The sequence below is a fragment of the Mastomys coucha genome, unplaced genomic scaffold, assembly GCF_008632895.1.
Source record: "Mastomys coucha isolate ucsf_1 unplaced genomic scaffold, UCSF_Mcou_1 pScaffold1, whole genome shotgun sequence".
In the NCBI taxonomy this organism is placed as follows: Eukaryota; Metazoa; Chordata; class Mammalia; order Rodentia; family Muridae; genus Mastomys; species Mastomys coucha.
Genome location: NW_022196891.1, coordinates 12,639,527 through 12,651,482, shown reverse-complemented (window position 1 = coordinate 12,651,482; position 11,956 = coordinate 12,639,527). Strand labels below are relative to the sequence as shown.

At 36.7% G+C, this 11,956-nt stretch overlaps 1 protein-coding gene across 5 annotated transcripts in view; it reads right to left on the bottom strand.

Moving 5' to 3' along the window:
* Positions 1-11,956, bottom strand: part of Cntnap5 (contactin associated protein family member 5) — a 910,241-nt gene that overhangs the window by 296,300 nt on the left and 601,985 nt on the right. The gene's annotated exons all lie outside the window — the stretch shown is intronic.

Below are 11,956 nucleotides of genomic sequence, written 5' to 3'. Positions count from 1 at the left end.
ACACACACACACACACACACACACACACAGACACGACATCTGTCTCTTTGCTGAGGAAAAAAAATGCTGTATGTTTTCTGTAAGAATTCTTGGAAGGAAAAGAAATCTATAGATCATCAACATACTGCTTAACTGAATTGAAATCACTGTGGGGAGCTACTTATGTTCCTTCAATCACTTTGACAATTTACTTATACTTTAATTATAATGAAAGGAATCTATATTAAAATCTCAGTGTTCATTTCTGCTATAGTTATATATTCTGAAAAATTGAATTTTCTGTACCAAGGGTAAAGATACTTTACATAGCCCCAGATTCCTATTTCCACCATGTATTCACTGTGTACTTGTGTATAGTACTCTGTTGTATTCTATCCTTCTGAATTGATGTTTATTTAACTTTCCATGTTTGTATCCACTCTTCTGTCATGGAACATCTAGGTTGTTTCCAGCTTCTGGCTATCACAAATAAGGCCACTATGAACATAGTGGAACATGTGCCCCTGTGGCATGGTGGGGCATCTTTTCGGTATATTCCCAAGAGTGGTATACCTGGGTCTTCAGGTATATCTATTTCCAATTTTCTGAGAAACTTCCAAATTGATTTCCAGAGTGGTTGTACCAGTTTGCAATCTCCACAGCAATGGAGGAGCATACCACTTTCTCCACATCCTCCACATGTGTTGTCACCTGAGGATTTGATCTTAGCCATTCTGATTGGTGTAAGGTGGAATCTCAGCATTGTTTTGATTTGCATTTCTCTGATCATTAAGGACTTTGAGCATTTCTTTAGGTGCTTTTCAGCCATTCAAGATTCCTCAGATGTGAAATATCAGTTTAGTTCTATACTCCATTATTTAATTGGGGGTTGTTTGGTTTTTTGGTGGTTACCTTCTTGAGTTCTTTATATATTTTGCATATTACCCCTCCATTGGATGTGGGGTTAGTGAATATTTTTCCCTACCTGTAGGTTGCTGATTTGTCTTATTGACTATGTCCTTTGCCTTATGGAAGCTTTCTAGTTTCATGAGGTCCCATTTATCAATTCTTGATCTTACAAGATGAGCCATTAGAGTAGTGTTTGGGAAATTTCCCCCTGTGCCAATGAATTCAAGGCTCTTTCCCACTTTCTCTTCTATTAGATTTAGTGTATCTGGTTTTATGTTAAGGTCCTTGATCCACTTAGACTTGACCTTTGTACAAGGTGACAAATATGGGTCTATTTTCATTCTTCTACATACAGACAGCCAGTTAGACCAGCACCCTTTATTGAAGATATTTTCTTTTTTCCATTGTATATTTTTGGCTTCTTTGTCAAAGATCAAGTGTGTGGTTTTATTTTTGTATCTTCAGTTGTATTCCATTTGATCAACATGTCTGTCTCTGTACCAATACCATGCAGTTTTTATCACTAGTGCTCTGTAGTAAAGCTTGGGGTCAGGGATGGTGATTCTCAAAGCTGTTCTTTTATTGGTAAGAAGTGTCTTCGCTATTTTTTTTTTTTTTTTTTTTTTTTTTTTTTTTTTTTTTTTTTTTTTTTTTTTTTTTTTGCCTTTCCAGATGGATTTGAGAATTGCTTTTTCCTTGTCTTTGAAGAATTGTGTTTTTATCTTATGAGGACTGCATTGAATCTATAGATTGCTTTTGGTAGGATGGCTATTTTTGCTATGTTAATTCTGCAAATCCATGAGCATGGGAGATCTCTCCATTTTCGGAGATCTTAGATTTCTTTCTTGAGAGATTTGAAGTTATTGTCATATGGATATTTTACTTGTTTGGTTAGGGTTACCCCAAGATATTTTATGTTATTTGTGGCTATTGTGAATGGAGTTGTTCCCCTAATTTTTTTGTCATACTGCTTATCATTAGTATAAACGAAGAGTACTGATTTTTTTGAGTTAATTTTATATTCGGCCACTTTGCTGAAGTTGTTTATCTGCTGGAGAAGTTTTCTGGAAGAATTCTTGAGGTTGCTTATGTATACTATGATATCATCTGCAAATAGTGATACCTTTGTCTCTTCTTTACCCATTTGTATCCCTTTGACCTCTTTTTGTTGTCTTATTGTTTTATTTAACACTTCTGGTACTATATTGAATAGATATGGGGAGAGTGGGGATCCTTGTCCCTGATTTCAGTGGGATTGCTACAAGTATATCTCCATTTAATTTTATATTGGCTGTTAGTTTTCAGTAAATTGCCCTTATTATGTTTGGGTTTGGGCCTTGAATTCCTGATCTCCTCAATACTTTTAACATGGAGGGGAGTTGTATTTGTCATTCATTTACACAATGGGATACTATTCAGCTATTAAGAATAAGGACAACCTGTTTTCCAGGCAAATGAATGGAACTAGAAAATATTATCCTCAGACCCAAAAGTACATGCATGGTATGTACTCACTAATAAGTGCATATTAGCCAAAAAAGTGCAGAATACCCAACATACAGTCTATATAACTTAAAAAAGTCAACATTTGAAGTGCCCATGTGAGGATGCCTCAGTCCCATTTGGAAGAGAGAAGAAAGCTATCACAAGTGGGGAGGGAGAGAGCAACCTAGGAGGGAAAGTGGAGAGTGGGGAGGGAGTTAGGGGAAGAGAGAAACATGATCTGGTATTGGATGAGAGAAAGGACTGAAGCTCTGAGGACCAGCAGAAATAATGAAAACAGGCAACCTCAGGAGATAGGAGGTTGGGGGGACCTTTCAGAATGCACCAGAGACCTGGGTGTTGAGAGAATCTCAGTCTCAAAAGGAGGGACTTTAAATGACATGCCTGACAGTAGGTGGAGGGAACTTATAGAGTCCACCTCTGTCAGGAAGATAGGGCATCAAATGAGGGAGGGGGGCATCCCACAGTAACAACTCTGACCCATAATTGTTCATGCCTAAAAGAATTACAGGGGTGGAAATGGACAGGAGCCTGAGGAAGAGAAGATCCAGCAATAAGCCCAAAGTGGGATCCAGCTCAAGGGGAGGTCCCAAGGCCTGACATTACTGAGACTATTGAGCACTCACAAAAACAGAACTATCATGACTTCCCTCTGAAAGACCCAACAAGTAGCTGAAAGAATCAGATGCATATATTTGCATGCAACCAATGGACAGAAGCAGCTGACCCATGTGGCTGAATTAGCGAAGGAGGAAACAAGCTGAGGAGAAGGGCAATCCTGTAGGAAGACCAGCAGTTTCAATTAATCTGGACCCTAAAGATCTCTAAAACATTGGACCACCAAACAGGCAGCATGCTCCAGTTGATATGAGACCCCCAACACACATACAGTAGAGGGCTTCTGGGTCTGTGTTCATTCAGAGATGATGCACCAAACCCTCAAGAGACTGGAGGCCCCAGGGAGTTTAGAGTTCATGTGAGGTGAGTGGTAGGAACATCTACGTGGAAACAGATGGGTGGGGAGGAGGTATGGGATGTGGATCAGTTGGAAGGTGGATGCGGGGGGGTGGGGGTTAGGAAATAAAATATGGAGTGTAAAAAAATAAATTATCTATAAAAAAAACTTTTCATGTTTGTGCCTTGGCTCTCAATTTAACTCATAAAACTGTCAGGTGGAAAAACATTAGCTGAGGTTTGGCTTCTATGATTTCCAAAGGCAATAGTTGGTAGAGGATTATATATTAGAACTAGTTCCAGCACTTGTTCTACTACCCACCAGATTCTGGAAAAAGTAGAGCTGCTCCCCAATTCTCAGTCTAGTAGTCTTTTAACTGGGCAGTCTAGTGCCCAGTGCTTTGAGTAATAAATAGAAACACACATGTTGACCTAAAGCATAGATTCAACCCAGGCTAGGAATTTACCCTAATACCTGCCATGGTCTTTGACTCCTTATTAACAATCTGACTAGTAAGCCACTCTGTTGATGCTCTTCTAGGAGCATCTGAAGAGGTTACTGGAATAAATTACAACCCCACAGCACAAGAGAATATAGAATCTAAATATTTTGATAGAAAACATAATACATTTTTCTTGGCCATTTACCTCTTCATAAATGCATATATGTATGCATGTATTTGCATATATGCCAGCTCATATATGAACTGGGTTTGATATTCCTCTGTGTGCTTATGCATGTTGAGGCATGAGACTGATGTTAAGAATCATCCTTGATTACTCTTTCTCAGTCAAATTCAGAGCTCTCTGTATAGCTAGTATTGGTCATCAGTTTGTCCTCAAAATCTGTTCCTGTTTCTTTCCCAGTCTGGAAGTACAGGTGAGCCACCATTGCCACTGGCATTTACACGAGTTCTAGGGATATAAACACAGGCCCTAATGTTTTTATGGTAAAACTTTTAACCATAGAACTGCCTCCCCAGCCAGTCAAAATAAGTTATTCCTTTTGATGAATATTGATACATAAGCATAAGAATATAAAAAATAAAACCTGATAAGTCTATTTAGTACACAAATATACTTTTCATAAAAAAAAATTCACTGAAGATTGAAGAAATCAGAAAAGAGATGTTTGAAATCCATAGAAACAGCCAAAATCAAAAGTATACATAACCTATTAGGTATTCTGGACATAATTAAGGCATTCAGATCTTCAAGCAAATTGTATAGTGATAAGCACTCATATTAGAACATCAGATCTAAGTTAAACAACCTAATGATGCTCCTTTAGAAAAACAGGAAGCATATCTCTTACCCAGTGAGCAGGAAAAATAATTAGGGTTAGGGGGAAAAATAATGAAATAGAGACTCCAAGAAAAGTGCATAATATTAATGAGTTGAATCTTTGTAAAAGTTCATGTTTGTGAAACTCACCCAAACACAGACAGAGAGAAGATCCAAATTAACAAAATCAAAGATGAATAAAGAATGCTAGAACAGATTCCAGTTAAATATAGATAACTTTATCATTACAAATAAGTCCAGGAACCTATGCTGTGGGACCCACCTTCCCTTCAACCTTTATAATGGTAAGGATAACAATTGAATGGAAAGCAATTTCTACGTCCTTTAAAAGCTTCTGCCAAGAGCTGTTATTTCTTCCAAGAATTCTAGCGCAGCTGCTCCGGGAGGAATGCATCCCTGTCTATTGTACCAACCACAGACAACCACTTTTAGAACAGAGCTTCTCTGTTTGTGGTAGCATGCATGACCAGTTCCTGGCCACTGCCCTCCTTGCATTAGCTGTGATATACCCAGCGTCCCATCTATCATCACTCTTCCACCTACCTATGATGGCCACATTTACAACTTCCAGGCAACATGCTTGACTGTGATTTATGCTCTCAGTTCACTGTACCCTTTATAGTTTATGTGGCTTTTTGAGGAGCTATTTTTCTTTCTTCCTTGCTTTCAAGTAGACGGCATGATCAAAGAGACCCAGGAAATCTGTTTTTATGGTCTAACAAGGTAGAAGATTAGATTCCAAATATGCTGAAACAACTTTTGCACCTGTGTATTAAAAGAAGTGTTATGTGTCACTGGGCAGTGGTGACACATGCCTTTAATTCCAGCACTTGGGAGACAGAGGCAGGCAGACTTCTGAGTTGGAGGCCAGTCTGAGTTCCAGGACAGCCAGGGCTATACAAACAAAACAAAACAAGACAAAACAAAACAAAAAAACTGTCTTGAAAAAAATTAAAAAATAAAATGTTATGTGTCTAAGATGCTTAGAGCTCTTTTTTAGTGATGTATACAGGGTGGCATGAGGGGCACCAGGTAAATGAATACCGTAGCCCCTGAGCTCATGAGTATATACCTCGGTGCTGAGGTTTAGTTGAGATACGCTTACCTAACATGAAAGAAGAACTCTTTTATCCCCAACCCTTCATTAACTGGATATGGTAGTAAATCCCAGTGATTTTTATACTTAATTAGGAAATCAGGAGGCTTGGGAGTTTACAATCATACACTGCTACAGAGTGAGCCCAAGGCAAGCCTGGATATGTTAGACGCTATCTAGAAAAGTGGCTGGCTGAAACAAGAGTTTTTTTTTTAATTGCTTTCTCATTGAGGTGTATATCTAATACAGTAAATATGGAAGACTCAGGTCCAGAACCAGCCATTTTCCCCATTGATGTTCAATGTTTTATCTCTGTAGCAGAGAGAGAGAGAGAGAGAGAGAGAGAGAGAGAGAGAGAGAGAGAGAGAGAGAGAGAAACACTTTTAAGTCAAAAAATTATATTCTTAGAAAAGAACAGTAATGTTGTTCTTTTGGGTGGTATCTTACAAGTATTCATTTTCTTTTCCTCTTGAAAATATCCTTGTCAGGATCTATTGTCACCTAGATTTATCATAAGCAATTGTTTTTTAAAAGAAGTCTTTTTAGGAGGATAGAGAGATAGCTCAGTAGAGATAAGCTCCTGCCGTGCTTACAGCAAATCCAGATTTCATTGCCAACATAAAGAAGGAGAATTGAAACCATCTGAAACTCAATTTCAGGGGAACTATCAGGTTTTTCTGGCCTTCACAGGTACCAGGAATGCCTGGAGTACACATACACAGAAACAAAAAAAAAATTTTCCTACTGACAAAATAAAAATAAATAAGTCAGATAAGCCATGGTAATGCATTCCTTTAATCCCAGCATTTGGGAGGCAGAGTTCAAGTCCAGTTTGTTCTGTAGAATGAATTCTCGGACAGTCAGAGTCACACAGAAAGCTTATCTCAAAAAACCTGAATAGACAGACAGACAGACAGACAATCTGAGTGTGCACATGTGTGTTTGGAGTAATTGGAGTTTGGTGTAAGCACCCACATGCCGCAATGCTTTTGTGAAGGTCAAAGGGATTAAACATAGGTCTTCAAATTTGGCAAGTGCCTTTACTCATTAAGCTAACTGGTTACTCTTTTCACTCCTTATATAGCCAAGAGTGACCTTGAGTTGCTGACCTTCCTGACTATATCTCTCTAGTGCTGGTTCCACACATACCTTACAACTGCCTGATTTATATAATACAAGGGATAGTACCCAGGGATTCCTGAAAGCTCGGTAAGTTGTCTACCACCTGAACCATAGCTGTAGTCCTTGTCTGGGAAATTTCTATGAGGCCTTGGCAGGATTTTGTGGCAAGCATTATTAGGTCCAGTCTGGAGAAGAACATGGTAACTCTTTGAAAGCTATCTTCAATTCCAAAATGTCACTTTCATTATTGAGTGATGGTTGCCTTGAGCCTTGATATTTCCCAACCTCTTCTTTGTACAAATAAAAGTATAAAATTATCCCTCCTTCACACTTCACCATGTAGACTAAAGAATACAAACTCTCTGAATTTATGACACAGGGCCTCAGAATAAATAGTGTTTTATAAACCTTTGGTTGGAAATTTGAAGATGTCAATATCACACCAGGAAGACTTCTGAGACTAACCAAAGGCAAAGGGTACGATTTACCCTTGCTTTTCTAAGACCAAAAGAAGGTTAGTACTTTCCCTATTTCTCTTTCTCGCTCTGTATCTGTCAGTCTATCTGACTCTCCCTGTCTCTGTCTCTGTCTCTTTTTATCTGTATCTCTCTGTGTATTACATGTATGTTCATATGTGTTTGAGTGCACATGGTTTTTTTTATAGCCGGTATCCTCAGTTATTCTCCTTTCTATTTACTAATGCAAGGTCTTTCATTGGATCTGAAATTTACCAATTAAGCTATTATACCTAATAAGTTTTACTGGTGACCCTGTGTATCTGAACCCTGAGTAATGGAATTACAGATGGGCCATCACAACAGCTGAACTTTTTCATATAGATTCTGAAACTCTAAACTCTGCTCCTAACACCTACATGACAAGCCCCCTATCCACTAAATTGTCACCCATCCTGAACAAAGTTGTTTCTAAGTGTAAGTCTGTCTGTCTGTTCTATGTATGCTCTGATTATGGAGAAACTTATAAAAAATGAAAGCTCAGAGATAGTAGAATTAATTCACATTTTAATTGACACTCCTATCTCCAAGCCTGTCACAACATAAATGACATTGTCTCTGTTACATGCCACAGTACATGGTCAGCCTTTTTAATGTGTCAGGTCTCATTCATACTAATTAATACAAAATCAATGTCTTTACTTGTTTTGAAAAGCAATATAGGCTACAAGGGAAAAAGTGTCTCATAAACCTCATAAGCCTAGTACCTTGCTGTTTAGTAACAATTCTATTGCTATGATAAAATATACTGACAAAAATATATTAAGGGAAGAAGAATTTATTCATGGCCCTAATAGAGAACTGTTGAAAACCTTGGTAGTAGAAGAGTGACATATCTGGTTCCATTGTGTTCACAATCAGGAGGCAGAGAGTGGTTAGTGCTTTTGCTTAGCTCATTTTGTCTTTTTCATACAGCCCAATATCCAAGCCTGGAGAAGTCTTTGATACTGCCACCAACAGTGGATGAGCCTTCTCACCTCAATAACCTAATCAAGAAAATCTCTCATAGCTATACCAAGAGACTAAACTAAACTAACCAGTTCTTTTTTTATCGATTTAAGTTTTATTGCATTATGATGAGAAAAGATATATGATTTCAATTTATCTGAATTTGTTAACATTTAAAAATATTTTAAGTAAATAGAATTAAATCACATTCTTGTTTCACTTTTGTACCCCAACTCTTCCCAGAGACCCACCCTTAAATACCTACAATACCTTTTTGTCATATTCTTTAAATTTTATAAAATATTAAAACAATAAAAATGAGTATTATAAAAGTTGTTTGATATAAAACAAAAATCAATTTAACAGTCTTATGTAGATGTTTGTCTATAGTAATACTGAAAATACATAACTTTTTCTCAATATAAATTTTAAATGACTCCAAACATATTAACTGCATATTTTAAAATAATACATCACTACTAGTATTTTCTTAAATGAACATAAATTTATAAAGTCTTTTTGTTTGCTTTGTTTTTAGTAGAGCTTAAAATCTGGCTCTTACTGTGGTACAAACCCAAAATAAGAACAATTTTTAGACATTGGGTTTCATTGTAATAAGACTGTACTTCAATGACCCTCATACTACCAAAGGATTTTACCTCCATCATAGCTAAGCTGAGAGTTGACAGTTCTGCTGCACCAAGGAATGAATTGTAGTCATGATTTTTGTATACAGACTTCCTACTATGGTCAAAGCTATTTGACTTGAGTGAATTTATTCTCAGCCCACAGAGAACAGGTTACATTCATTTAAGAAATGGTGAGTGTATTAAGATGGTCTATCCATAAAGTCATTCATCAACTGTTTCAATGAACAATGGTTCTGCTTGGAGGGTGGCACAAACATTAGGTGAAGGTAAGAATCTGGTTCATTGGGTGTGATAATTTGGAAAAGCATTTATCTCAGAGAAAGAATAACTTATAAAGTCCTCTTCTTCAAACTTAATACAATAGTTACAAATGTCAAACCAGATATTCCATGACAAAACCAAATTTATATAATATCTTTTCACAAATCCAGCCCTACAAAGGATAATAGATGGAAAACACCAACATAAGGAGAAAAACTACACCCAAGAAGAAGCAAGAAAGTAATCTTTCAACATACCCACACAAACCTAATTCTACCTCTTACAACAAAAACAACAGGAAGTAATAATTACTTTTTCCTAATATCTTAATATGAAAATTAATATTACCAACATATCCTAATCAATTGAAATCCAAAAATATGAGGAATTAGAAATTTGTCGACTCTCATCCAATGGGCTCTCTAATTTGGTAATTGGAGAAATAGGTCCAATAATGTGCAATCCATATACACTTTCAGCTTGTTTGTACATGACAGTGTCTTGTGTACAACATAATGGTCTTGAAATCTTGTTTCTCCTATCTTAGCCTCTCTATTACTAGTATTGTTTATTTCATGTTTTTACACTATACCATGGTTTTCAGAACAGCTTACATATTTCAAAAGTATTTATACAGCCAAAAGAAATGTAGATAATTAAATTTGGAGGTGGCTTGTAAGAGAACAACAAAGAATGAAACTAACCAGTTCTTCACTGATGTGCCTCAAAACTAAACTCCTAGAAGATTCCAGATCCTGTCAAGATGTTAGCTGTCAACCAGCACTTACTGTCTCCCTTTCCACCCCAAAGCAGATATACACTGACTCCCGAGCTAAGAGATCAACACCCTTTCCTGAAGTTTGCTGATTTCAGTAATAGGTCTAGAAATCAATAAGAATGTGACATTTGGTCTTTAAAAGATGTTTGCTTGTATTCCTGACAGTTACCTATTACAAATAAAGCTACGTTGGCAAAAGGTAAGTGTCCATTAGTAGATGCCTGAGTGAGTAAAGTGTACTTAGCTCACATAGTTAGATATAAGGAAGCCACAGTAAATAATGTATGTAACATTTAAACTGATCTAAACTGATTTCTATTGTATACTGTCAAGGGAGAAATACAAGTATTGATGCAGAAAAAGGATGGTATTTACTGTGCTACAATAAGTGAGAAAATGAACACACGGAATAAGGACAAAGTAAAATAAATGGATATATAGAAGAGATAAATAAGAATGGATTGGTGGCAACAGGAGAGGGAGATTTCTGTGATAAGCCACTGTGTGTGTGACTGGTATTCTCATTTTTTTTTTTTTTACTTTTCTCAGATTAAGATGTGCCTAAGTGATCAATAAAATATATACCAAGGTGTGTCTGTGATGGCATTTCCAGATATGATTGACTAAAAATGCCCTCAACTGCGACTTTACCATTCCATAATTTTTAACATTAAAATATTTTAACTACTTGCAGAAATGAAATTAAAAGGATGAAACAAGTATAAGTCTGAGTATTGAATACTAACAAAGTAAAAATTCTAAACTAACTTTAAGATGGTAAAATTAATTACAGAACTGAACAAACATAATAAGTCAGGTAATTTCTGAAGACAGTGTTTACCTGACAATAGATTCTTGGAAGAATATAATCTAATGATGAAAGCTAAATGATGCTCAAGGAAGTCTTAAACATGACTTTGCCATTGATCTGATGCTACTGATGTGATTCTAAGCCTGTTTGCTGTGTGTTGTAGGACAGAGTAAATGAGAAAGTATACTGACAACATGTAGTAAGTCTCTCAAAAGGAAGACATAGAGGAAAGAAACAATAATCAGGGGAATTTTAATGGTTTGAGTATGCATCAGAGGAAGCTTCATTGAACTTGTAATTCAGACATACATACCCACGAACAATTAGCACTTCTTTGCTGAGCTCATTGAAAAAAATCCTCAACATGAGGATCAAGCCTAATACTTGATTTACCAAGTATACATACACATACACATTGTCAAGAAAATCGCTAGATCTGGTCTAGAAAAAGGCAAGTTCAATGTTACATTTTGGATCCTTTATTTATTTCTAGTGATTAATATTGTCAGGATCTAGTAGACAAGGCTCTGAGCATATCAGTGAGCTGTTTTCTGGACTGTGTTAACTGAGATAGAAAGACCTCTATGTGGCTGTCACTGTGCTATAAGCTAATATCTCAGACATCATAAAAAAGGGAAGAGTCAACTAAACAATGACTTTCATCTGTCTTGACTGCAGAGGCAATATGTGTAGCCATTTCATACTCCTGCCATGATGGACCCTTAAACTGTGATCCCAAATCAGCTCTTACTTAAGTTGCTTTTGCCAGGTATTTTTGACAGAGAAACACATGAGGAATACATTAATGTAGAAAGCAGAGATATGCTCCAAGGGATCTGCACAAGTAACATGAGAACTGAATGAAGGGAGATTACTAGCTGAATATAGATGGTTAGCATTCAAACTAGTATTCGGGCCGGTGAGGTGGGCTATCAGGTAAAAGAGCTTGTCATGGTTTTGTTTGTCTTTAATACACGAAGAGTGGCAGTAGGAGAGAGGCAAACAGAGTGAGAGAGACTGAGATACAGAAAAAGAGACACAGAGAGACGAAGATATAAAAAAATAAAAAGATAGAGAGGAGAGGGAGAAAAGTTTTACACATGTCAGCTTAATAAGGTCTGAGAT